This window comes from Pinus tabuliformis, chromosome 7 (assembly GCF_031772625.1).
Source record: "Pinus tabuliformis cultivar Carrire ecotype Pingquan chromosome 7, CPIR1, whole genome shotgun sequence".
Taxonomy (NCBI): domain Eukaryota; kingdom Viridiplantae; phylum Streptophyta; class Pinopsida; order Pinales; family Pinaceae; genus Pinus; species Pinus tabuliformis.
This window is the reverse complement of record NC_142293.1, coordinates 929494661-929522081: the sequence shown is the minus strand read 5'-3', so window position 1 is coordinate 929522081 and position 27421 is coordinate 929494661. Positions and strand designations below refer to the sequence as shown.

The following is a 27421-nucleotide window of genomic DNA, read 5'->3' as shown; positions in this document are numbered from 1 at the left end:
ATTGGCTACCTTGGTCAATGACCAGTTCTCTAGGGTACCCAGACTTGTAGAATACATTATCCCTTTAGAACTTAGACAACTTCTCCTCTGGTGTTGCCTTGATTGCCTTGGTTTCAATCCACTTAGTCAGATATTTAGTGCACACAATGATATACTGCTTTTTCTTGGAAGGAGTGTCAATAGGCCCAATGAAATCCATGCCCCACTTGAAATGGCTCTAAATTCACTTGAGGTTGCAGAGGAATTTCATCCTCTGGAGTAGGATTTCCCATCCTTTAGCATCGATCACACTGACTAGTATATCTTTTCACATCCTAATGAAGAGTTGGCCAATAATAACTAGCTCGTAACACCTTGAATGTTGTCCTCTTTGCTAAAAGGTGACCTCCACAAGGCCCATCATGACAGGTCATAAGGATGTCAAAGACTTCCTCTTCCCTGACACATCTTCTCAGAATTTGATCCTAGCCTAGTTTGAAGAGGTTGTCCCCCATCCAAGTGAATGGGGCACTCTTCCTCACAATCTTGCTTTTCTCTTTGGATGACAAGCTTGGTGGGAATTGTGTAGATACCAAATAGTTTGCTATGTCAGAAAACCATGGAGAGAGAACTGAAATGGTGAATAAGTGTTGATCTGGTAACTAATCATCAACTATTACCTCCTCACCTGCATGCAAAGTTAATCTGGGCAAAAAACCTGCAACAAAATTTTCCTTGCTAGGCTTATCAACAATAGTTAGATCAAACTATTGTAATAAAAGTAACCATCTAATAATCCAAGCATTCATATCAGGTTTATTCATTAAATATTTGATTGCAGCATGGTCAATATGTACAAATGTTTGATAACTTGTAATGTAATGCCTAAATTTGTTCAGTGAATTCATAATAACCAGGAGATCCTTTTCAGCTACTATGTAGTTCAGTTAGGCATTTGATAGATTCTTATTGATAAAGTAAATAGAATAAGGAATTTTTCCATCTATCTGGCCTAGAGCTGCTCCTATGGCTTTGTGTGAGGCATCATCATGTCTATGAAAAGGGAAGGGCCCAATTTGGGCCTCAGAGAATCGGTGTAGTGGTTATTTGTCCTTCAGGGTGTCCAAGGCCTCTTGATAGCGTTTTGACCATACAAACTCAGAGCCTTTGGCCAACAACCCAAATAAATGAGAAGCTAACTTGTTGAATCCTTTTATAAACCTTCGATAGTATCTAGTTAACCCTAGGAAGCTTTTGACATCTCTCTGCTTTTGTGGAGGTGGAACCCTTCGAATGATAGCTATTTTGTTTGGGTCCATGTGCAGTCCTTGATGGGATATTCAATGACCTAGCACAGTCCCTGCATCCATCAAGAACTCACATTTATAAAGACTAAGGGATAGGCTCATTTCAATGCATTTGTTCAGCTCCTTACTTAAGTTGGAAAGAGCATCTTGGAAATAACATCCATAAGGTGTAAAATCATCCATATAAATCTCTAATGCATCATGGACTAACTTGGCAAAGATACTCAAGACTGCTCTCTTGAAAGTGGCAGGAGCTTTGCGTAGGCCAAAAGGAAGGACCTTATAAGTGAAAGTACCCCAGGGACAAATGAAGGTGATTTTATCCTGGTCTTCCCAACTGATCTGGATTTGATTGTATTGAATCCATCTAGGAAAGAGAAAAAAATTTTTCCCTTCAAGGCCATCTAGCACTTGGTCGATGAAAGGTAAAGGAAAATATTCCTTCTTTGTGGCTTTGTTTAACTCTCTGTAATTGACAAAAATCCTCCACTTACTATTTTTCTTTGGAAACAATGCCAAAGGAGAGATCCACTCACTGTCGAAGATAGGGTAAATGAATCCTGTATCTGGCAGATTTTGCAGTTCTTCTTTGACTATATCTTTGAGAGCTAGATTCATCCTCCTTTGGGGTTGCTAGACTAGTTTGCAACCTTCTTTGATATAAATGTGGTGAGTACACACCGAGGGGTGCTTTGTAACTCCAAGCAAAGGCATCAAAATGTTCCTTGAGCATGTTGCACAAATTTTCTTCTTAGTGTACAGAAAGAGAAGGGTTGACTTTCAAAGTTCTCTCAGGGCTGAATTCTATGGGTTTGACACGTATAGGGTTGGAATCGGCTAAGCATAGATCAATCTAATGCTTTTTATGTGTTTCCTTTACTACTTCTTTTAAGGAAAATGTGCTGGGAGTTGGACTTTGGAGTACGTGTTCGATCAAATCATCTTCATCTGGTTGTCCCCCTCCCATGGTTGTTTCTAAGGTATAGAGTTGAGCAGAATAAACTTCATCTTCTTCCTCCTCTTCCAGCCATAAAGGTAAGGCATGTTCTAGACATGGTTGGGCAGGAGGATATAGGACTAACTGCTTGGACATATGCCCATTCTTGATAGTCATATTCCCAGCCCTGTAGCTAATGTAGACATCAGCATTGGCTAGCCACGGTCTCCCAAGGATGATAGGGTAACCAGTAAGCTTGGCCTTAGACTGGAGAACCAGGAAATCTGCAGGGTATTCCCAAGAGTCAATGGAGGCCATCACATCCTCCACAACCCCCTAAGGGGCCACTATTGAGCAGTCTGCAACTTGCAGAACAATTGTGGTATTTCTCAATGAACCTTGGAGGTTGAGCTTGAGCATACCGTCCTTTATAATCACATTAATGGAAGCCCCAAGATCAATCAAAGTGTGTGGGACAATGGTGCCATTGATGTGCACATCTATTATAGGGCTTCCAGGGTACAAATACTTTGGATAGATTACCTACCCCAGCATTAAGTCGGACAACTTTCCAATGACGTTAATGGTAGGGGCATCTCTTCTTCACCTCCTTGGATGCTTGAAGCACTTCTCCTTAATCAACTTGTTGTAAATATGTACATCTTTTATAGCTTGGAGAAGTGGAGTTATGACACATAGGCTTTTCAATTCTCCTAGAAGTTGAGTCTATTCTAGGGTAGGCTAGAGTTGTTGGGTTAATCTCCCAGTGAAGGGTGGTGGATTTACTTTAGGCATGCTTTCCTCACTTTCTTCCTCAACCTCCCTAGGTGGTGGTAGAGGTTGGTTGTCTAGGAGTATTCTCCCAGGTCTTAGGTTGATTTCCTGAATTTCCACAACATAAGCTAGATAGGATGTCTCTCCACTGTATACTTGTTGCGCATGCCTATTGTTCGGGTTCAGATTTGGATGGGGAGGCATCTCACATTGTTTAGGTGGAGTAGAGAGTAAAATTTGTGGTTTAGGTGGTGAAGGAAATAAATCCGAAGCATTATTGTATGGGGGCCTCCACCCTTGGGTGGTGCATTCCACTAAGGTTGTGGCAGAGAATATGGTTGAAATGACTAGTTGGTTGGCTGGGAATGATACTGAGGTGAAAAGGACCAAGGAGGAGGTGTAAACCAGGGAGGTTGAGTAGCGGGCCCCCAAGAAGGTATGGATGTGGTCTGGTTAGGGTTGTTTTATGCATGGGATGACCCTTGCATGCCCTGCTGGTATGGCCTAGGCCCATGAGGCCTCATTTGGTTTATGTAGCAGAGATGTTCAGTTACCCCTTCAAGTCCTTGATATACAAACAATTTTAACGTTGAAAAGGGAACCCATACTATTACCCGTTTTGTAGAGACAGAAAAAAAGAGACCCGATTTTGAAAATGGGTTATGCAGAACACACGTGTTTTTTAAAGCTTAGTTTTTGGCACTATAAATTTTTTTATGTACATTGTGTTTTATAATGGTAGTGTTTTTTATGCTGATTTAAAAACGTGGTAATTCTACACTAGGCCCTTTTTTTAAAAGGTTTTTTTTTTTTTTTCTAATGTATGAAATGTAAATAATTATTTTGTAAATTTAATAATTTTTGAAGTGGTCTTTTTCTTCATATTTTCTTGTTTTTATTTTAATTTTTTTTTTGTAGTGAGGTTTTTATTGTTTCGCATATTTAAATAAGAAGTTTGATATTTTGAATTTTTGATATTCTACATATTTATACATCGTTAACTAATTTTTCAATCGACAAGAAATAATTGTTTCTAAAAAACAGTGTTTTTTAACAATGGACATAAAAATAACCATTTTTGACATAAATATAATTAAAAAACTACACGTTTTGATCATTTTTTGCTACAATTGACATGCGAAAATCACATATTACAAATATTGAATGCATAACAACCTTAATTGAGGGTATATTCTTCTCATAAAATGTCAAATTCAAAACATTGCAAGTATAACTACTTAAAAGTTACAAAAAAAATGAGCTTGATTTCCAAGCATAACTTAAATTTAATTAACAATGTCACATAATCCAAACTCTTCGTCCTCTAGAGTTTCATCATTGTCTTCTTCCACAATATTTTCTGCTTCCTTTTACTCATTTTCATCTTCTAATGGATCTTTGATGTCTGCGAATCTCCCAATGTATGTCTTTCCAAACATCCCATGTAATGGTGGTTGAGGTTCCTTTGCCTTTTTTGCCACACGTGATTCACTAAAGTCCCCTTTCTTCAACCCAATTTCTTGCATTACATCTGTAAGAAATTGAAGAGCATTAATTCTTTGCTGAATGAAATTGCATTGTAATGGATCTTTTTCAATTGCAATGCAATTTCTTCCTTTTTGAAGGCAGCATGCTAGTGTTGTACCTAATTATGAAGCACAAAAGAAATAATGAAGTAAATTAGTACAATGACATATTAATTAAAAAATTAACATATTGAAATTCAATTTTATACAATAAAACTTACCTGACCCAGAAAATAAATCCAAAACCCAATCTCCTTCATTTGAACATATGTCTATAAGATAGTTAATCAATAATTGTGGTTTTTGATAAATGTTAACTATCTCTCCTTTTGCTTCTTTGTCTTCATATGTATTTGGCTATGACTCTTTCCGTCCACCCGATTAAAAATCATAGACATATAGTTATCATCTTTTGCCCAAGTATCAATATGAATGAACTCACAATCATTTATAAATAATTGATCGTCATGATTAAGAAGATTTGACTTTTGCCTGTAACATGAAATAGTAAAAGTTCAATCAACTTGTACATAAATGAATTTTTCAATATTAATCAAATATACATTTCAAACGTCTTACCATGTAAGCTGCATCCTTGAATTTGTTTTCCCTTTGAAGCTTGACAATATCATTGCCAATTGTGTGTCTGAATGAAATGTCACAAATCTCCATAACGGTGATGACGTGACTTCTACAAATCCCGCAACCACTTTACTAAGAGCTTGATAAGTATAAGGGTCACTATCATAGTCAACATTTGGAATATTGAAACCATGGGGAATATCTGCAATAACTAGGGCATACTCCCTTTTAGGTATGAGTTTAGCAATGTCTTCACAGTCGCCTTGTATTACTTGATATTGAACAGTTTCTAGCCCATTCCAAATGAAATGTGTAAGAGTTGGATCAAGTTCAACATTCTTAGCATGTTACTTCCTCAGTCTTTCCGTCATTATTTTTTCAATAAAGGTTCCGAAGCTAGTTGGCACTCTATTATCATCCTTCTTCATCTTTTATAAAATAAAAAAATATATGTGTAAGTTATAAATTAAAAATAGTACACAGATGAATAAAAATGAATGTGTAAATCAAGATACCTTTTTAAATGCAAGATAAAAAACTTTTAATGTTGACGTAGAACTTGAATCTAGATAGTTGCGTACAACATCATCCCAACTATCTTCATTCAACAATCTAACCATTTGTTCTTGAATTTTCATGTAAACTTTGTGACTACATAGATAAAGTAACAAAAAGTCAATATAATGATATGTATAACAAATACTACCAAGAACAACATGTTTTATTTAAAAGAAAATTATAATCTAGAAATAAATAAAAATAATTCAACAAACTTACTTTTGAAATTCCTCAGACATTTCCTCCAATGATAATTCCCCTGACTTCACACGAGATAATATTGTTTTGACAATTTTTTCATCTTTCACTCCTTGCATTGCTCTCCAAGGTGTGATAGTCATATCTTCTAGAAGCTGCTTCAATTCAGGACCTGATTTACTGCTGCCACATATCAATGGCTTAGACTTTTTGACCTTCTGGTTTTTAATGCCAATGTTTTCCCACATTCTAAAAATATCATCAATCAACTTCTAAACATCTCCAGTTCTAAATGCCAATTGGAAAATGTTATCAACACCTCTAAATATATCACTAGGAAGGTTGCGTTTTCCACCTTTTGAATTGGGTTTCTCTTCAATTTGATAGTCTATTTCCATACAACATTCCCTTCGTAAATCTGCAGTAACATTAATCCTATCCCCACCATGTTTTCTTGAAATTCACTATGAATAAATCTAACCCTTTGGATGAAAGTCATAGACATCCTATATTCATTATATGAATTATGATCCCATGCCACTAACTTTGCTTCTATATCCGATAAACTAGCATAAATGATACATTTCGTTGTTTCAAAACATGGGTTATTGGGATATTCCTCCATCAATTGTCTTTGAGCTTCTACAAAATGGTTCCCCCCAAGCACATAATAATTGTATTCAAAACATTTTGACTTATCAAATGCTTATTTGTTTGGAACTTGAACTGGATCAACAAGAAGCACATAATTAACCACATGAGCATATGGATTATACCTCATCAATATCTTCAAGTTGTGAACATGCAGATGGTGTGGCTTTTTGACTTGATATTGACATTGTCCTTCACTTGCCATATAGGTTTGTCTGACATTAAGCTGAAATGTACGACCACCATCAATTAAGTTTTTCTTTGTCAAATTCTGTCGAATGGCATTTTGTTTTGTTTTGATAATGCCATCCTCTAAGTCAGCTCCTGGTGTAACAATTTCTCTGCTTTCTTTTGAAGTTTCACTAGGTTCTTGATTACTGGTAATGACTACTTCAAAATCTTCAACTTTACTTTTCTTCGTCATAACATTGTCAACAGATTTATTCTTGGGCATTGTTACTTTTGGTCTTTTATGACTCTTCTCAGTTCCAATGTCATCTTCAGTAACGGAAACATATGCTTCACTGTCAGTTTCAACTTCATCGCCCTCAAAAGTAACTTGTCTACCCTTGCTAGATTTATCCGCTAGAGGCCTTTTTTCTGATCCTTTGGATGTAGTTTTGTAGCATCATCAATTACTACATTTTGCTTGATTTCCATATCTTCCTCTGACACTGAGTAAAAATTGCTGAAAACTTTCATGATATCATGCTCTATGAAATGAATGCCTCCGAACCTAATTGAACAACTTTCAACAAAATTCTGCCAAACAAAATATCATATGTCAATAAAAACAAAATTAAAAAAAATTAGCGAGACACTTTCAAGAAAGCAAAATACAAATATAAATAACAATACTTATGATGTTTTGTTTCATCTCATTTACGATTTGTTTACACAACTTTGTAGATACCTCTCTCGTGTCATACAATGAATATGTTAGTCGATATTTAACCATTTCATGTGACTTGGGAGCTTTTGTAAGTATGTAAACAACTTCAGTGTCCGGTACCGAACACATATCTATGACTCTTCCCATCAGCTCAAAAATTCCATTTTCATTCGGTATATCAAGATATAGATATATGTTCACATTTTGACTTTCTTTTTCTTTCACATACCAGATTCTTGATGGGAATTTCATCTCTTTTTAATTCTTCCAATCTGAAATCATGTTCTTATCATTTAAGGCACTTGAAAGATTTGTAGCCATGAACTCAGGTGGAGTTCGTTCACCAATGTTTTTTGAAGATACACCTTTAAGTGTATTTGGTCCAGACATATTTAGAGAAATCTTCTTTGATGCTATTTTCCTGAAAAATAGAAACACATAAATAAGTAAATAACGAAAACATATTAACTTAAATCCACAACAAAAATATATCAAAATTTTTTAATTTGTATAATCAGATAATTGATTTTAAAAAATATTAACACTAAGAAATGGCAGAAGCCCATTCACACCACACCGTCCATCCACGGAATGGCAGGCGATTTCCCCACTCCCTACCCCCCACGCCCCCCACCCTCTTCCCCCTCAACTGACCCACGCCACGCCACGCCACCCCACCCCGCAATCGGACGGCCATCCAACCCCACCCTTAACCCCCTTCCACCCCTCGCCCCTACCCCCACGCCACCCCTCCCCAAAACCACTTCCCCCCCAACGGCCCCCACCACCCTCTACCCCCTGGCCCCCAACCCCCAACGCCACTCCACCCCCTTGCCATTCCCCCAACCCCCTATAGCCTACCCCCTCTTCCCCCCCAACTGTGTCACCCCACCCCGCAATCATATGGCCACCCCAGCCTACCTAACCCCCCTTCTCCTCGACCCTAAACCCCCCCCTCTCCCTCAGCCCTCCCTCCTACCCCCCTAACCTACCGCCCTCTCCCTCGGCCCTCCCTCCCTTCTCCCTGCCCTATCCTCCCCTCACCCCCTAACCCCTCGACACCCTCACCCACCTCTTCCCCCTATCCCCCTGGCCCCTCCACTCCGTCCCTCTAACCCCCTACCCGTCCCTTACCCACACCGCACCCCTTCCTCGATACCCTTCCACTCCACCCCCTCCTCACCCCTCCCTTCTCCCCCTCCTCCCCCCTCGGCCCTCAACCCTTACCCCTACCCACGTCCCCCTCTTACCCTCCCCTTAGACCCCTCCCCCTTACCCCTACTCGGGTCACCCCCTTACCTCCCACCCCTACCCGGGCTCCCCCCTTAACCGACCCCCCCTCACCCTTACCTGGCCCCGCCCCGCACTCTTACGCCCCCATCCTACCCCTACCGAGGCTCCCCACTTAATCCCCCACTCTTACCCCTACCTACACTCCCCCCTTAACCACCCACCTGAGCCCCTACCTGGGCTCCCCCCTTACCCCTACCCGCGCCCTCTCCTTACCCTACCTGCACCCTCTAACCTCCCACCGTTACCGCTACCTGGGCGCCCCCCTCAACCCCTCACCCTTACCGCTACCCGGGCAACCCCCTTAACCCCTCACCCTTACCCCTACCCGGGCGCCACCCCGTTACCTACCACCCTTATCCCTACCCCTCTGCCCCCTAACCCTTACCCGCACCTCTCCCCCTTACCCCCCTCCCGAGCCCCTACTCGGGCACCCCCCTTACCCCTACCTGCTCCCTCACCTTACCCCCACCGACCCTCCTTCCTCCCCATCCCCCCTCGGCGGCACCCCGATCACTCACCCGCCCCTCCTTCCTCCCCCTCGCCCTCAGCCCCACCTCCCTACGCCTTCGGCCTCCCCTGCCTGCCCACTCCTCTTCCCTCCTCCTCTATACCCCGTGCTACCCCTCCTCCTCCCTCGTCCTCCCCCTCCCCTCCCCCTCAGCCCCACCTCCTTCCACCCTTGGCCTCCCCCACCCTTCCCATCCCCTCTCCCCCGCCCGCTCGCCCCTCCTCCCTCAGTCCTCGGCCTACCCCACTGGTGCGCCCCTCCTCCCTCCGCCCTCAGCCTCCCCCGCGCGCCCGCCCCTCCTCCCTCCTCCTCCCCCATCTGCCCCGCGTCCCTTCCCCCTCCCCCACCCTCAACTCCTGCCCTCCGCACGCTCGGCCGACCGCACCCCTCCCCTCGCCACCCAAGTGGCCCGCCGGCCTGCCCGAGGTGGCCGTCTGATTCTAGGAATCAGACAGCCACCCCGGGCGAGCCGGCGGGCCGCCGGGGTGGCGCGGGGAGCGGGCGGTGGCACTCCCCGTGCCACCCTAGGTGGGTCGGCGAGCCACCGAGGTGGCACGGGGAGGGCTGCCGCCCCCTCCCCATGCCACCCCGGGCGGGCCGGCGGGCTGCCGGGGTGGCACGGGGAGCACCGCCTCCCCTCCCAATGGCACCTCGACGGCCTACCTGGGGTAGCCTTCTGATTCCGAGAATCAGACGTCCACCCCGGGCAGGTCGGCGGGTCGCCGGGGTGGCGCGGGGAGGGGGCAGTGGCCCTCCCCTCGCGGGAATCGGACAACCACCCCGGGCGGGTCGCCGGGTCGCCGGGGTGGCGCGGGGAGGGGGCGGTGGCCCTCCTCATGCCACCTCGGTGGCCCGATAGCCCACTCGGGGTGGCCATCTAATTCTGAGAATCGGACGCCACCCCGGGCGGGCTGGCGGGTCGCCGGGGTGGCGCGGGGTGGGCGGGCTGGCGTGGGGTGGGTGGCGGCGCCCCACCCTGCGCCACCCCGCCGGCCTGCCGGCCTGCCCAGGGTGGCTGTTCGATTCCGGGAATCGGACGGCCACCCCGGGCGGGCCAGTGGGCCACCGAGGTGGCGAGGGGTGGGTGGCGGCGCCCCACCCGGTGCCACCCTGGTGGGCGTCTGATTCCGAGAATCGGACTGCCACCCCGAGCGGGCCAACGAGCTGCCGGGGTGGCGCGGGGGGGGCTGTCATCGCGCCCATCCCCGTGCCACCCCGACGGCCAGTCGACTCGCTCGGGGTGGCCGTCTGATTCCTAGAATCGAACGGCCACACTGGGCAGGGCGTCGGGGTGGCGCAGGGAGGGCTGTCGCTGCGCCCATCCCGACGCCACCCCAGCGGCACGCAGGCCTGCCCGGGGTGGCCATTCAATTCCGGGAATCGGACGGCCACCCCGGGTGGGCCAGCGGCCCACCGGGGTGGTGCGGAGAGGGGCGCGACCAGTCGAGGGGGTAGAGGGTGGGAGGCGGGGGCGGAGGATAGGAGGCGGGAGAGGGGGCGGGTGGAGGGGGCGGGTGGAGGGAGGAGGGGCTGATGGGGGAAGCTGAGGGCGAAGGGAGGGTGGGAGAGCGGGAGGAGTCGACGGGGGAGGTCGAGGGTGAAAGGAGGGGCTGGGGGAGGGGGAGGGAGGGGGAGCGGGTGGTAGAGGCTGAGGGCGGAGGGAGGAGGGACGGGTGGGGGAGGCTGAGGGCGGAGGTAGGACAAGAGAAGTGGGAGAGTGGGTGGTGGAGGCTGAGGGCGGAGGGAGGCGAGGTGGGTGGCTGCGGAGGCTGAGGGTGGAGGGAGGCGAGGTGGGCGGCTGCGGAGGCTGAGGGTGGAGGGAGGAGGGTTGGGCGGCAGGGGAGGCCAAGGGCGGAGGGAGGGCAGGAGAAGTGGGGTAGTGGGCGCTGGAGGCAGAGGGCAGAGGGAGGGGTTGAGGGCGGGTGGGGGAGGTCGAGGGCGGAGGCAGGGGGTTGGGGCGGGTAGGGGCAAGGGGAGGGGGCTGGGGTGGGGGGCGAAAGGGGTGGGGTAAGGCGGGGGTAAGGGGTGCGGTAAGGGGGTGGTAGAGGGGTAACGGGAGGGGGCTGAGTGGGGAGGTAAGGGGTGCAGTAGGGGGGGTAGGGTGCGGTAAGGGGGGGTAAGGGGAGGGGGGTGAGGGGTGGGATAAGGGGAGGGGTAAGGGGTGGGGTAAGGCGGTGGTAGAGGGGTAAGGGAGGGGGCTGGGGGGGGTAAGGGGGGTAAGCGGGGGGTAGAGGGGTAAGGTGGGGGGTGCGTAGGGGGGGTAATGGGGGGGTAGAGGTAAGTGGGGGGGGGAACGAGGGTGCTGGAGGATAGGGTAGGAGTTGGGTCGGGGGTAGGATTGGGTGTGGGGCAGCAAACGGTAGTGGGGCCGGGTAGGGGTGAGGGGGTAGTGGGGCGGTGGGGGGTAAGGGCTACGGTGGGATAAGGGTTGAGGGGCAGGGGAAGAGTTAGCGGGGTGGAGTGGGATGAGGTTTGAGGGGGGAGTAGAGGCTGTGGTGTAGGGGGGAAGTAGAGAGATGTAGTGAGATGGGGGTTGAGGGGGTAGGCATGGGGTATGGGGGAGGACGTGGGGGGAAGGGGTGGTTGAGTTTGTGGAGGGGGCCGGAAGGGTGGCCTACCAATTACAGAATGGGGGTTTCGTGGGCCCACCATGCTCACAGCAGAAATATTGGTTAATTTGGTTGATAAAAAATCTTAAGTTTAGAAAAAAAAAATTTACTTCATTGAACTAATTTAATATGAGAATTTTCAAGGAAAAATATTTAATTGACCTTTCAATTGCGAAAATTCTTCGTTGAATATGTTGTTGATACCAATGTAGCTGCTCCACAAATTCACTCAAAGTCTTTCAACGAACCTCAGAAAATCTTGATGTAATGTGAGTAATAGTGATAATGGAATATATAGGTTAAATTACGGAGATGTTTTACCGTACGGTGAATGCGGGATTAATTAGTTTTCATAAATTTTAACATGTTAATTTTTTTATGGCGATTAATGAAAATATGATAAAGCAAATAGTATGGAATTGTTTTACAGCGGGGTGAATGTGGGATTAATTTGTTTCAGAATGTATTATAAAAAATTAAAAAAACATTCAATTGTTTAGTACATATTATATACTTTGACTATTAGAATAATTTAGGTAGAAGTTATAATTTACAATTTTAACTTTAATGATTTATTTCATAAAAAAAAATTAGTTTACATTTTTCATTAAATTGCATAATAAAATTATGAAGTGAAATAAATCTCACAAAGTTTTAGGAGGGAAATTGTATTTTCGCGAAATTTTTTGGGAGGGGAATTTTTGGAGGGAAAATTTCATTCTTTAAGCTATATAATACCTCTAGGAGACTCTCCATTTGTATCATTCAACATCTTCTATTTGAAAGGGATGGATTGTCCTGATAGTGAAGTTTCGATTTATACAACATCAACATCTTCATCGCGTAACAACTCTATTCATATGGATGAATATAGCGGGAATTCTTCCACTATGAATAGAAAGTCAATTCTTCCACTTAGTCCTAATTCTAATGACTATGAGAGTAGCACTGATGAAAGAGGGGATGGAGAATTTCAAATAAATAAAGAGTCACAAATTCCACTTAGTCTGAATTCGAAGGACTATGAAAGCAGTAGTGATGATGAGCTTGATGACAAATTTCAAAAGAATGGAGTCTCACGGTGTCAGCTTAGTCCTAATTCTATGGACTATGAAAGTAGCAGTGATGAAGAGCATGATGGTGAAGTTCAAAAGAATGGAGTGTCACAGTGTCCACTTAGTCCTAATTCTAAGGACTATGAGAGCAACAGTGTTGAAGAGCATGATGATGAATTTCAAAAGAATGGATTGTCATGGCGTCCACTTAGTCCTAATTCTAAGGACTATGAGAGTAGCAGTGATGAAGATCGTGATAATGAATTTGAAAAGAATGGAGTGTCAAAGTGTCCACTTATTCCTAATTCTAAGGACTATGAGAGTAGCAACAATGAAGTGCATGATGATGAATTTCAAAAGTATGGAGTGTCACAGTGTCCAGATAGTCCTAATTCTAAGGACTATGAGAGCAGCTTTGATGAAGAGTGGGATGATGAATTTCAAAAGTATGGAGTGCCACAGTGTCCAGTTAGTCCTAATTCTAAGGACTATGAGAGCATCTTTGATGAAGAGCAGGATGATGAATTTCAAAAGTATGGAGTGCCACGGTGTCGAGTTAGTCCTAATTCTAAGGACTATGACAACAATAGTGATGAAGAGAGGGATGATGCACTTAGTCCTAATTCTAATGAGTATAAAGGTAGCAGTGATGAAGGACAGGATGATACACTTAGTCCTAATTCTATGGACTATGAGAGCAACACTGAAAATGCACATGAGGAAGAATATCCAATAAACATCGAGTCAAATTTTCCATTGAGTCCGAATTATATGGACTATGACAGTAGCACTGAAGAAGGGGAAGATGAAGAATATCCTCCAAGTTAGTATTTGAAAAGCACAGTTGATCATAGTGTGGATAACATTCCTCTTATTGATGATGAAAATCATTGTACAAATGATGATCCAATGATGGAGATGTTGCCAAGAAATAGTGTATCGAAGAGTAGGAGCAGACCATTTCGTATCAATGCAAATTGTTCTAGTTATACAAGGGGTAGACCAGAATATCTAACGACAAGAAGTTCTATCAGCACACTCATTTCAAGTGAATTTTGCCAAAAAGATTGCTTGAAACATATGGATTTCAAATTTGCATTAGAGAGCAGGAAGAGATATTTGTCAATGAATAAAAGCATGCAAAATTCATATTTAGTTGGGTGCATGCAATCTACATTGTCAGGTTATGATTATCATATTAAGACTTTATTTATCTATAGAAAAGCTTTCAAAATGTTTCATTCGATTGGGAATTTTCATCTCTCGATAATTCAAGAAAATTTGGAAAAGGATCCCACATTTTATTCTGAAGTACGTCATAAAGGACAGTTTGGGCCATTATCAAATACTGCAATGTCATGGATGAAAGATTTCTTTTCAAAGCATGGAGAGTGTATGCCAAATAGAGAGACAATACATATTCCAAATAATTTTTCAAGACGTGAAATCTACAACTTATACAAAGAATATGCAGAAGGTGCTGAGGGACATGGCCGGTTTATTACATATCAATATTTTGTGAAGGTGTGGAAGAAAGAATTCAACAATGTCCATATTCCTAAGAAGACAAGCATGGGGATTTGCAGTACATGTGCTTCTCTTAAATAAAAAAGGGAAAAATGTGAAGGGTCCGAAAGAGGTAGGCATTCATAACTTTAACTTTTTAAATTCTATATTCATCAAGTATGAAAACATATTTCTTAATGGCTTTCTTTTATGTTGTGTAGATTCAATTGTCAAAGAACTTCAAGGGCATCACGAACAACAAACAAATGAAATGAAAAAGTTGTACAAGCATCGAAAGAAGTGTTATGATAATCCGAATAAATATTTGGTTTTGATAATTGATGGTATGGACCAGAAGAAAACACTTTTACCACATTTTGTTTGCACACCTAAAAATTTACAGGAGGAAAATTTTATTCAGTATCACTTGGTCGGTTGTATGGTCTTCAATCATAAAATTTTGCCAAAGGTGTACTTCACAGCTCCAAATATTCATAATGATGCAAATCTAACCATAACCATAATTCATGATGTGCTTTCTCATTGGTCTGGTAATCTTCCAGAAGTTTTGTATCTACAACTGGAAAACACTTGCCGTGAAAACAAAAATCAAGTTGTTTTTGGATATCTAAACATTCTTGTTGAATTGAGAATTTTTCAGAAGGTAAAGGTTGGTTTCCTTCTTGTTGGGCACACTCATGACCATATTGATCAGATTTTCAGTCATTTTTCAGTCACATTGAGGAGGAAGGAAGTTGGGAGCTTGCCATCATTAATTGAATGTATTAAGAAATCATACATGCCAGAGCCTACTTTTGATGTGTTGGAAGAAATTGTTGACATGCGAAGGTTTATTATGGGATCATATGGTGAGGGGAAATGCATTGAACAACTTAATGACATTAGCTTCCAACATCAATTTCGTATCAAAAAAATTGATGGGAAAACACTAATATGGGGCAAGAAGTATTCAACCACTGCAGAATGGGCACCGTCAATAGGTTTGCAATTTTTGAAGTTCATTCCAGATCATCCAATATTTGCATAAAAAATATTGTTATTACAATCAGTTGGTGAAGTTCATAATGCACGCAAACAAAATAGAGATATAAATTATTCTGTTTGCCTAGAAGAAATCAAAAAATGTATTAGATATACATATGAGTACTTTGACATTGCTGATTCAGTTTGGTAGGAGTCATTTTTCAATAATCAAAGTGATATCATTTCAACAAGAACAAATGAAGATATACCTTTGAAAAATCTATTTGTTTGGCCACAAAATGTGTCGAATGCACATGAGGAAATAAACATTGTTGAACAACAACAATCTCAAGGTATTATTAATTCTTCACAGGCAGAGGAAAGAGAGATGTATATTGGTTCCAGAAGATCTCGTGCACAACGTGAAGCCATGGAAGACCTTTACAGGGGTTTAGTATAGGATATTAAGGAGGGTTGCATGATCACAGTGCTAGCAGATGGAGATCCCAATGGCTATCAATTCTGGGTTGCTAAAGTTATAAAGGTCTTTACAGAAAACGAGGATGTTACAAGTGTTGAAGTACATTGGTATGCCACAAATACACACCCATTCAATGGTGTGTGTTAGTGCTTGAATTTGGCCTCAGGCTGAAAAAGACAAAATCCAAGGCAACATCAAACCACTTAGCCTCGTAGCTAGTCCTACGGGGACAGGAGAGGGCTCTCTCCGGGTCTATCTCGGCAAAAGGTCTTCAAAGGGCGGAGATGACCAATACAGAACACTGATTTTAGGCTAGTAAATGGATAGAGAAGGTTTGATTTTAAATTTTTAGAGTTTTGTTGGAAAATAGAGCACATCAATTTTGGGTGCGGGGATGAGACACAGTTTTTGCAGAGGTCTTTTTGGGGAAGGGTAGGAGATTGTCTTGATACCTTTGAATTAAGTGAATTGATAGGAATGACCGGTGAGGAGCTAAGGAGAGCAAGAAACCTTCGAGAGTTCTCTTTAGACAGATGAAAACATAGATATTAAGCAAACTTAAAGGCAAAGCATAGAAACCATGAATTCTACCTTAACACTTCATTTACTTAATGTGCAGAAAAGAGGAGTAGGAAAATGATACACATAAAAAAACTTACAAGTACATGAGAGAAGCACACCATCAACACAAAAAACCACAGGAATCCCAAATAGTGCTACAAAACCCTGGTCTTTCCTTTGCCAAAATTGCAGAGATACAAAGAGTAAAACAGTCTAAGCTTATCCCTCAAGAGTCCAACCTCTCCAACCATGAAAATGATTTATAAAATACATAATATAGACCATGCCAACCCATTCCCTTGCCTCTAGGGTTCGAGCTCATCATCCTAGGAGCTATTTCAACCAATTCTAAACTGAGCACTACAATCTAGGCAATCAAAACAACTTGCCTCTATAAGCTAGGAAACCAATTCATTCATTAATTTTTTGCCCTTTTATGAATGAATCTTCTAGAATAGGTAAAAAAGTGTCATGTCAACATGAAATTACATCAATTACATCAAAGAGGGTGAAAAATCCCATCACAAGTCAAAACTGGTCCAAACTGGGCGAATTCCTGAGCTGGAAGGTGCAAAACTGGCAAATTTTCCCAACGCGTAGCGCGCCATTTTTCAATGCATAGCACGCATTTCAGCCCACTTTTGGGGCACTTCCAAGCATCCAAATGAGGCACAAGTGGGTTTTTTGGAAAGGTCTAGATGTCTACTCTCTATTCCAAGTGGAATTTCTCAATTTGGTGGCCATTTGCCCCTCCAAAATTGCAATCTCCCAAGACTGCTTTTGTGTGTCCAAAAAGTGGCAAAAGGTCATTTTTTGCTTGTTTTTTGACCTTTTGGGGGCTCACATCTCCATGAAAATTCTTGGCAGTGGTTGAGCAAGTGTAATTTTTCATGAAAAATCCAAAAATGCTGATTTTTTGTGAAATGGACCTCCCCAACTTAAGGGTAGCGCGCGGCGCGCTACACGTTGAGGGAAAAAACCTGTTTTTAGCAAAAAAAATTCAAAATTGACCAAAATTGCTCCAAATTTTCTGAGATTTGAGCTGGGGGTGTATCATCAAGTACCATGCTCCTTAACTTTGCTGTTTTTTAAGGGTTTCAAAATCTTGAATGTTCTTGATGTGACTCTAGTCATTGGTTCCAAGTGATCTACTTAACAGAACAGGAGGTCCAACACTGTTGTTGTGGGTGAAATTGGTTCCTTCATCTCCTACCACATTTTGAATGGTTTGTGACTCTATCATCTCATTGAACCACTTTTGATGGTGAGGCTCGCAAGAGAATTGCACCTGTTGGATTGTGGGATTCATACCATAATGTTGAGGGCAAGTCGAATATAAAGGGTTGTGCATAGAGCATGGTGTGATGGTACAACACCACTGCGAGCAACTCCCTGTGCTTGACTGAATATGATTTACACCATCAATGCCCAGCAAAGGAAAACTCTTATTAACCATCATATGATTATTGCTAACATTGATTCTATCATCTTCACCATTACCCATGACTTCCTTGGAACTAGGTGAATGATAATCCTTCAAAGATGCAATAAAGAGGGGATTGGCCTTTGAATAATAGTCTATTGCTGTCGTTGTCCCACAAGATGACATGAGTGCCTTATAGTGACCTTCTAAGCCCTGATAGGGCTTCACATGACCCCCAGCTGAACTCAGGATTTCATCACCATTCTGATAAGGCATCATGAAGTTGTATGAACCACCACCTTCCATTGGTTGTCTGTCAATACATTCCAAGTCCCTTAATGAAACCATATCGCTCTCAACAATAGCACCATTGGAAATCTTACGCTCATGTCTAGTGAGAAAGTTTATTCTGTCATGCACAGTTTCAAGCCTAATATCTATATAATCCACAAGATCTCTTAGCTGCTCATCTGTAAAAAATTCAAACATGTATCCCATGGATACACAGCCTCCATCTCCAACTCCCTGTTCTCCTTCCTTTTTATGCTCAATTCAACTTTTCAACTTCTTTATCCTCTGCTCTAGGAAGCTGGAATTATCGAGCTTCTTCTTTTCTTGCTCTTCCTTTGAAAGGCTTCTGTATCTCTCAACGATCTCAAGAGCTTTTGACTTCCCTGGCCAGACATCAAGATGCTCTGATGCAGTCTGCTGGTCCATCTGTGGGCCAAAACATACCATGCATGCCTCCACTCCACACAGAATGCTCAGTTCCTCTACTTTATTCTTCAATGCTTCATGAATGTCATGTTCCTTGAGGTGTCTCTAGGTATCCATTTTATCGGAATTTTAGCCCTACCCATTTGCTTCTGTGTTTTAACTGAGTTAGAGGAGGAGTTGCACACTTGCTGACGAATTTCCGAGAAAAAATACCAACACGTAGTGCACCTTTCCCAACACGTACAACCCCTATGATGCGTAGCACACGTGCAAAATAACACTGAGAAAAGCTCCCTGACGCGTAGCGCGCCCTTCCTGACACGTAGCGTGCCCTCAGCTACATAGTGCATTTTGCAGGAGGCTTTTGGCGGCCTTCCTGGTGTTAAAATTGGGCGTAGGATAGCACGTTAGAAAGGTATTTGAGTCTAACTTCCAACCCAACTAGAAATTTTCAATTTCGAGTTCATTTTCTTTGCCAAAAATCAAATCTCCGAAGACTGGTCAAAATGTGCCAAATGAGGCTGCCTCAAGGCAGAGTGCTGTTGAAGTCAACTTTTGAATGCCTTCCTCAACTCCAAATTTAGCTCATGGTAGTTCATTGGAAATCTCTTTGTGTCTAGTTATCATTTGACTCATCAAGAAAGTCATTTGGCCAACCAAGTTAGGAGAAAACTTGATTTTCCCAAGGTCACTTTAGAGGTGCATTCGATTCTCCTGAGGCAACGATATTTTTGACATTTCTCTAAAACCATGACACCTGTGTAAAAATTGAAGGATTTTTTTCTTATTTGGCATGTTTTGGACAAAAAACTCTCTCATTTTTCCAAAATTCATCTTTGATTGCTCTGAAATAGCTTTTGAGTGAAACTTGTCCCGATGTGTGGAACAAGGGATTTTGTCGAAATGAAGCGAAATGAAGGGGATAAGAGGCTTCTAAATTCTTGGGGAAATTTTTGGAAGTAGGGAGGGATGTTAGGAAGTAGGGTAAAGTGGAATCGCAGAGATCGAGTGAGGGGAAGGGGTCGAAAAGGGAAAAACATAGGCCCAACCTAGAAAATTGCCAGGTTGTAGCAAGAAACTAGGGTTTGTGGAAAAATGAGGAATTTGGGGGATCTAAGCGATGGGAAGTATTTAAGAAGGTACATGAAGGATAGGGGAAGGTGTATGAACATCTGGATACAATTTTTGCTAATTATTTGACCATCCAAGAGAAATTGCCTTCAAAACCCTAGGAGGGGGAAATGAACTTGCCTAAGCGCAACTGAAGCATGAACAAGGTGTAAAATGACTCATTAGACACTGACATGATAATGAAAACCCTATGAATGATGATAGACTTATCTGAATGATGACATGGACCGACATTTGGGCAACTTTAGAAGGAGTGAAAGCAAACCCTAGACCTAAAGCCTAGTGACCAAATTTTGCTTGAAGACTCTTTGAAATGACAAAATTTGACCTTGACACTCTGAGACCACTTTGTAAGAGCATATTTGATCACTGGAGGAAGGCTGGAAAGGCTGACACTAACATTGGCTCCAATTGGGATGGTAGCTCCTTGGAGGTGCCAAGAACAACAGATCTTTGGGAGAGCTAGACAGTGCCTTCATCCATTGGGCAATGGAGTCAAAAACTCAAGTTGAAATGCATGACTGAAAAACGATGACTTGACAACAAAAATTGACTCTCACTCAACTAAAAACTCACTCAATACTTAAACACAACCGACAAACTGGAAATGATGCTCAAAGTGGAGCTTATTCATCAAAACCTACTCTAACAGTTTCATTCATCACCTAATCAAGTGAAATGAAACAACCAATGCAACCAAGTAAGTATCTTGTCTGCTGTTTGAATTCTCCGCAAGGGCTCACTTATGAACAACAAGAGAGAACTAATGAACGACAACTCCCATGATAACTTAGAAACAAATCCGTTGAATGATATGAATTCTCTATCCGCCTCCAAAAACACTGCATAAGGATCTTGAAATTCAAGCACACTGGAGCTTAGCTCATCCAATGGATTACTTCTCTTTTCCTCATACCATGAATGCAAACTTTGATCTGAGCCTTGTGATGAGACCTCTGCTAAAAATGAGAAAGAAACCGGCTGCTGGATCAAATTCGTATCAATACACGTTTCAAGCTCACACATAGTCAATGAAGAAAGACTTTGACTGCAAACCTCATCCAAAACATCAGCTATTGGATCATGAAAAACTTGAAAAGACTGCTGCAATGGATCCATTGAAAATGTATGACATCCTTCTAGCTGTTCATCCTTTTCTTGAGAGATTTTACGAAGATTCTGCCTTATAAACTGAAATGCTTCGAAACAAAAGGGTATAGAATCTTCCTGCATCATCAAATCATGTATTTCGTCTTCCACAACTTCATCTGTAATCTGCCCTTCAATTTCATTTGGTGGTTGCAAATCTGATGCTACAGGCTGCTCAAGAATTTTGTTATCTGTCTCATCCTCAACATTAACACTGAGACATTGCTGATTTGTTATAGGCTGTTCATTTGAAGATTTACTATGCAATCTACCCTTCAAAAACTGAAATGATTCAAAACAGAATGGTACGGAGTCACCTTGAATCATTAAATCATGTGTGTCCACTTCCAAGTCTTCAGCTGCAACTTGACAATCAATGGCTTTCGGGGGTTGAAAATCTGAATATGAGAAGTCTTGAAAAAAATGTTCATTGCTCTCAAGATGATTCAAATCAAGACTTGTTGACATTTGATTTCTGATTGCATGGTAGTTATCTCTGATGAACTGAAACGAATCAAAACAAAAAGGCAAAGATCCTTCACTTACTTCAAATTTTGATGCACTTTCCTCATCATTGTCATAGCTGCTATGCATCATTTGATCATTGTACTCAAGCTGTTGTAAGTGAATTTCTTCCTCCCACAAACTAGCTGCTTGTTTGATTGCAAGATTAGCTTCTGTTTGGAGAACATAATCATCATCATACTGATCAAACTGAGGCAATTCATCATCAAACATACACATCATATCAACAACTCTCTCTTCTTCACAATGATCTATAAAACAATCACTATGACAACTGGGATCAGAAAGAAGATGTTTTGGATCAGCAACTTATTCTTCTTCAATCAACGAGCCATGAGTTTGAACATCATAATCATTCCTTGCGTTGATCTTGTCCATCATCTTTTCCACTGCACTTACCAAAATGTCAAGCTTTACCTCTAGAGATGTTGATTTTTCTGGATCTATGTTTTTCATCTCTTCTTCCTTCAACCTTGCCCTTCGGATTAGCAGATGCCTACATTTACTGCATCGTTTTTCATCTCATGAAGCGTTGCAATATCCCTTTCTCTCAGCTGAAACTCCATCTCCGGATCAAAGGCACCCGAATAGTGCAAGAGAGCAGATCTAGGAGTAGGCCTTATATCAACTGGCATCGAATAATAAACTTGGTTAAATCTGGCTGAAAACTATTGTACTGTCTCCCCTGGCAATCTTTTCAGCTGGTTATACTCTTCTACAATCAAGAGAAGGTTCTGTCCGATCATCCACCTGTCGAGAAAAACTTTGACAAACTACTGGAAATCTGAAATGCTTGCATCAAGCAGGGCTTTGAACCAACTCTTCACTTTGGCTTGCAAAGAAAGAGCAAAAAGCCTTATACTAACATCTTCGCTATCAACTTCAAAAAGCTCTAGAAAAGACTCAAAATTCTGCACATGTTGCTCAGCGTTGACATTCTTACATTCACCATCAAACCTCGGCAAGTATAGATCATAATTTTTGGGGAAAGCTTGGAGAACAGAAGGTAAAACAAGAGGTTTATACCGATCTAGAATTTTACATGGTGTATGGGTATGTATAGCAGGTATAGAATCGGTCTTGGTCTTTTGAGGTTCATCAATTTGAAGATGGTCATCACAAGATTCAGAAGAAAGGTCTTGATCAAGCTCAAAGGTATGCAAATCTTTGGTATTCACAATCTTCAAAGGGAAAGAATCAACTGCAGGCCGAGGATCTCTTCTCAAATACAATATACGTTGCAAAGCCTTCTTGACATTCTTGGGAATAGAGAAGAAATAATTTATGACAAAGAACAAAATGTCTTGGATGAAATTCCAACTTGAATACCTGATCTGTCCATGTTGTCCTTTCATGTTTTTCCTGGTCGGGATCATCCTCCAGTGGAGTCTTTGGATCTGATCTCAAAACTAATTTAGAGTCGCCAGGTGAATGATTTCAGCCTTGCCAGTGTCTGATCGTTTTCCACCATCAACAATCAAATCTGAACTTGATACACATACTGGGGCAATTAACAAGTTAGATGTCACGATTACAAGCTAGACTGGAGATTGACTGAAGCAGCGTTTATCTACTTCCACTAATGCAAAGCAAAAGCATTTCGAAGGCTACCTGGCATGACTTCAGGCTCCGTCTGTAGCTTATAAAACAAATAACATCAACAAGCAAACCATTTGTTCTTCCCCAATATGTTCGCCAATATGTTAGCACTTGAATTTGGCCTCAGGCTGAAAAAGACAAAATCCAAGGCAACATCAAACCACTTAGCCTCGTAGCTAGCCCTACGGGGACAGGAGAGGGCTCTCTCCGGGTCTATCTCGGCAAAAGGTCTTCAAAGGGCGGAGATGACCAATACAGAACACTGATTTTAGGCTAGTAAACTGATAGAGAAGGTTTGATTTTAAATTTTTAGAGTTTTGTTGGAAAACTGAGCACAACAATTTTGGGTACGGGGATGAGACACAGTTTTTGCAAAGGTCTTTTTGGGGCAAGGTTGGAGATTGTCTTGATGCCTTTGAATTAATTGAATGGATAGGAATGACCGGTGAGGAGCTAAAGAGAGCAAGAAACCTTCGAGAGTTCTCTTTAGACAGATGAAAACATAGATATTAAGCAAACTTAAAGGCAGAGCATAGAAACCATGAATTCTACCTTAACACTTCATTTACTTAATGTGCAGAAAAGAGGAGTAGGAAAATGATACACATAAAAAAACTTAAAAAGTACATGAGAGAAGCACACCATCAACACAAAACACCACAGGAATCCCAAATAGTGCTGCAAAACCCTGGTCTTTCCTTTGCCAAAATTGCAGAGATACAAAGAGTAAAACAATCTAAGCTTATCCCTCAAGAGTCCAACCTATCCAACCATGAAAATGATTTAGAAAATACATAATATATACCATGCCAACCCATTCCCTTGCCTCTAGGGGTCGAGCTCATCATCCTAGGAGCTGTTTCAACCAATTCTAAACTGAGCACTACAATCTAGGCAATCAAAACAACTTGCCTCTATAAGCTAGGAAACCAATTCATTCATTAATTTTTTGCCCTTTTATGAATGAATCTTCTAGAATAGGTAAAAAAGTGTCATGTCAACATGAAATTACATAATTTACAGCAAATAGGGTGAAAAATCCCATCACAAGTCAAAACTGGTCCAAACTGGGCGAATTCCTGAGCTGGAAGGTGCAAAACTGGCAAATTTTCCCAACGCGTAGCGCACCTTTCAGCCCACTTTTGGGGCACTTCCCGGCATCCAAATGAGGCACAAGTGGGCTTGTTGGAAAGATCTAGATGTCTACTCGCCAGCCCAAGTGGAATTTATCAATTTGGTGGCCATTTGCCCCTCAAAAATTGCAATCTCCCAAGACTGCTTCCTGTGTGTCCAAAAAGTGGCAGAAGGTCACTTTTTGCTTGTTTTTTGACCTTTTGGGGGCTCAAATCTCCATGAAACTTCTTGGAAGTGGCTGAGCAAGTGTAATTTGTCATGAAAAATCCAAAAATGTTGATTTTTTTTGAAATGTACCTCCCCAACTTAAGGGTAGCGCGCGGCGCGCTACGCGTTGAGGGAAAAAACCTGTTTTTAGCAAAAAAAATTCAAAATTGACCAAAATTGCTCCAAATATTCTGAGATTTGAGCTGGGGGTGTATCATCAAGTACCATGCTCCTTAACTTTGCTGTTTTTAAGGGTTTCAAAATCTTGAATGTTCTTGATGTGACTCTGGTCATTGGTTCCAAGTGATCTACTTAACAGAACAGGAGGTCCAACACTGTTGTTGTGGGTGAAATTGGTTCCTTCATCTCCTAACACCTTTTGAATGGTTTGTGACTCTATCATCTCATTGAACCACTACTGATGGTGAGGCTCGCAAGAGAATTGCACCTGTTGGATTGTGGGATTCATACCATAATGTTGAGGGCAAGTCGAATATAAAGGGTTGTGCATAGAGCATGGTGTGATGGTACAACACCACTGCGAGCAACTCCCTGTGCTTGATTGAATATGATTTACACCATCAATTCCCAGCAAAGGAAAACTCTTATTAACCATCATATGATTATTGCTAACATTGATTCTATCATCTTCACCATTACCCATGACTTCCTTGGAACTAGGTGAATGATAATCCTTCAAAGATGCAATAAAGAGGGGATTGGCCTTTGAATAATAGTCTATTGTTGTCGTTGTCCCACAAGATGACATGAGTGCCTTATAGTGACCTTCTAAGCCCTGATAGGGCTTCACATGACCCCCAGCTGAACTCAAAATTTCATCACCATTCTGATAAGGCATCATGAAGTTGTATGAACCACCACCTTCCATTAGTTGTCTGTCAATACATTCCAAGTCCCTTAATGAAACCATATTGCTCTCAACAATAGCGCCATTGGAAATCTTATGCTCATGTCTAGTGAGAAAGTTTATTCTATCATGCACAATTTCAAGCCTAATATCTATATAATCCACAAGATCTCTTAGCTGCTCATCTGTAAAAAATTCAAACATGTATCCCATGGATACACAGCCTCCATCTCCAACTCCCTGTTCTCCTTCCTTTTGATGCTCAATTCAACTTTCAACTTCTTTATCCTCTGCTCCAGGAAGCTGGAATTATCGAGCTTCTTCTTTTCTTGCTCTTCCTTTGAAAGGCTTCTGTATCTCTCAACGATCTCAAGAGCTTTTGACTTCCCTGGCCAGACATCAGGATGCTCTGATGCAATCTGCTGGTCCATCTGTGGGCCAAAACATACCATGCATGCCTCCACTCCACACAAAATGCTCAGTTCCTCTACTTTCTTCTTCAATGCTTCATGAATGTCATGTTCCTTGAGGTGTCTCTAGGTATCCATTTTATTGGAATTTTAGCCCTACCCATTTGCTTCTGTGTTTTAACTGAGTTAGAGGAGGAGTTGCACACTTGCTGACGAATTTCTGAGAAAAAATCCCAATGTGTAGCGCACCTTTCCCAACGCGTAGCACCCCTCTGATGCGTAGCGCATGTGCAAAATAATACTGAGAAAAGCTCCCTGACCCGTAGCGCGCCTCTGACGCGTAGCGCGCCCTCAGCTACATAGTGCATTTTTCAGGAGGTTTTTGGAGGCCTTCCCGGTGTCAAAATTGGGCGCAGGATAGCTTGTTGGAAAGGTATTTGAGGCTACTTTCCAACCCAGCTAGAATTTTTCAATTTGGAGTTCATTTTCCTTGTCAAAAATCAAATCTCCCAGGACTGGTCAAAATGTGCCAAATGAGGCTGCCTCAAGGCAAAGTGTTGTTACAGTCAACTTTTGAATGCCTTCCTCAACTCCAAATTGAGCTCATGATAGTTCATTGGAAAGATCTTTGTGTCTAGTTATCATTTGACTCATCACAAAAGTCATTTGGCCAACCAATCTAGGAGAAAACTTGATTTTCCCAAGGTCACTTCAGAGGTGCATTCGATTCTCCTGAGGCAACGATATTTTTGACATTTCTCTGAAACCATGACACCTGTGTAAAAAGTGAAGGAGTTTTTTCTTCTTTGGCATGTTGTGGACACAAACCTGTCTCAGTTTTCCAAAATTCATCTTTGATTTCTCTGAAACAGCTTTTGAGTGAAACTTGTCCCGACGTGTGGAACAAGGGATTTTGTCGAAATGAAGCAAAATGAAGGGGATAAGAGGCTTCTAAATTCTTGGGGAAATTTTTGGAAGTAGGGAAGGATGTTAGGAAGCAGGAGAAAGTGGAATCGTGGAGATCGAGTGAGGGAAAGGGGTCCAAAAGGGCAAAACACAATCCCAACCTAGAAAATTGCCAGGTTGTAGCAAGAAACTAGGGTTTGTGGAGAAATGAGGAATTTGGGGGATCTAAGGGATGGAAAGTATTTAAGAAGGTACATGAAGGATAGGGGAAGGTGTATGAACATCTGGATACAAGTTTTGCTAATGATTTGACCATCCAAGAGAAATTGCCTTCAAAACCCTAGGAGAGGGAAATGAACTTGCCTAGGCGCAACTGAAGCATGAACAAGGTGTAAAATGACTCATTAGACACTGACATGATAATGAAAACCCTATGAATGATGATAGACTCAGCTGAATGATGACATGGACCGACATTTGGGCAACTTTAGAAGGAGTAAAAGCAAACCCTAGACCTAATGCCTAGTGACCAAATTTTTCTTGAAGACTCTTTGAAATGACAAAATTTGACCTTGACACTCTGAGACCACTTTGTAAGAGCATATTTGATCACTGGAGGAAGGCTGGAAAGACTGACACTAACAGTGTGTATAAGCCAAAGATGGTAGTTGACAAAAAAAATGGTGAAAAGAGAAAAAGAAAGGGTACGAATATAAATCGTCACCGCACAGACATATTGAAATTGGAGGATGTTGACATACTTGTTTATGAATTCAATTTAACAAAGAGAGGAACTATTTGCTTCAAGACGATACAGATTCTGAAAATGTTGTTACTAGAAGGAACAGTGTTGAGATGGGAGTCTGCTGAAACCAGTCGTAGATCAAGAAGAATTTTGAAACTTGAAATGATGGGCATGCATGTGGACTCAAATGGGGCACTAGTTGATGA

At 42.3% G+C, this 27421-nt stretch overlaps 2 pseudogenes; both read right to left on the bottom strand.

Moving 5' to 3' along the window:
- LOC149250693 (MADS-box transcription factor 4-like) overlaps positions 1-18684 on the bottom strand; it is a 32738-nt pseudogene extending 14054 nt beyond the window's left edge.
- A 6017-nt stretch (positions 18685-24701) lies between these two features.
- Positions 24702-25728, bottom strand: LOC149250692 (floral homeotic protein AGAMOUS-like; annotated as a pseudogene).
- Between the last annotated feature and the right edge of the window lie 1693 nt (positions 25729-27421).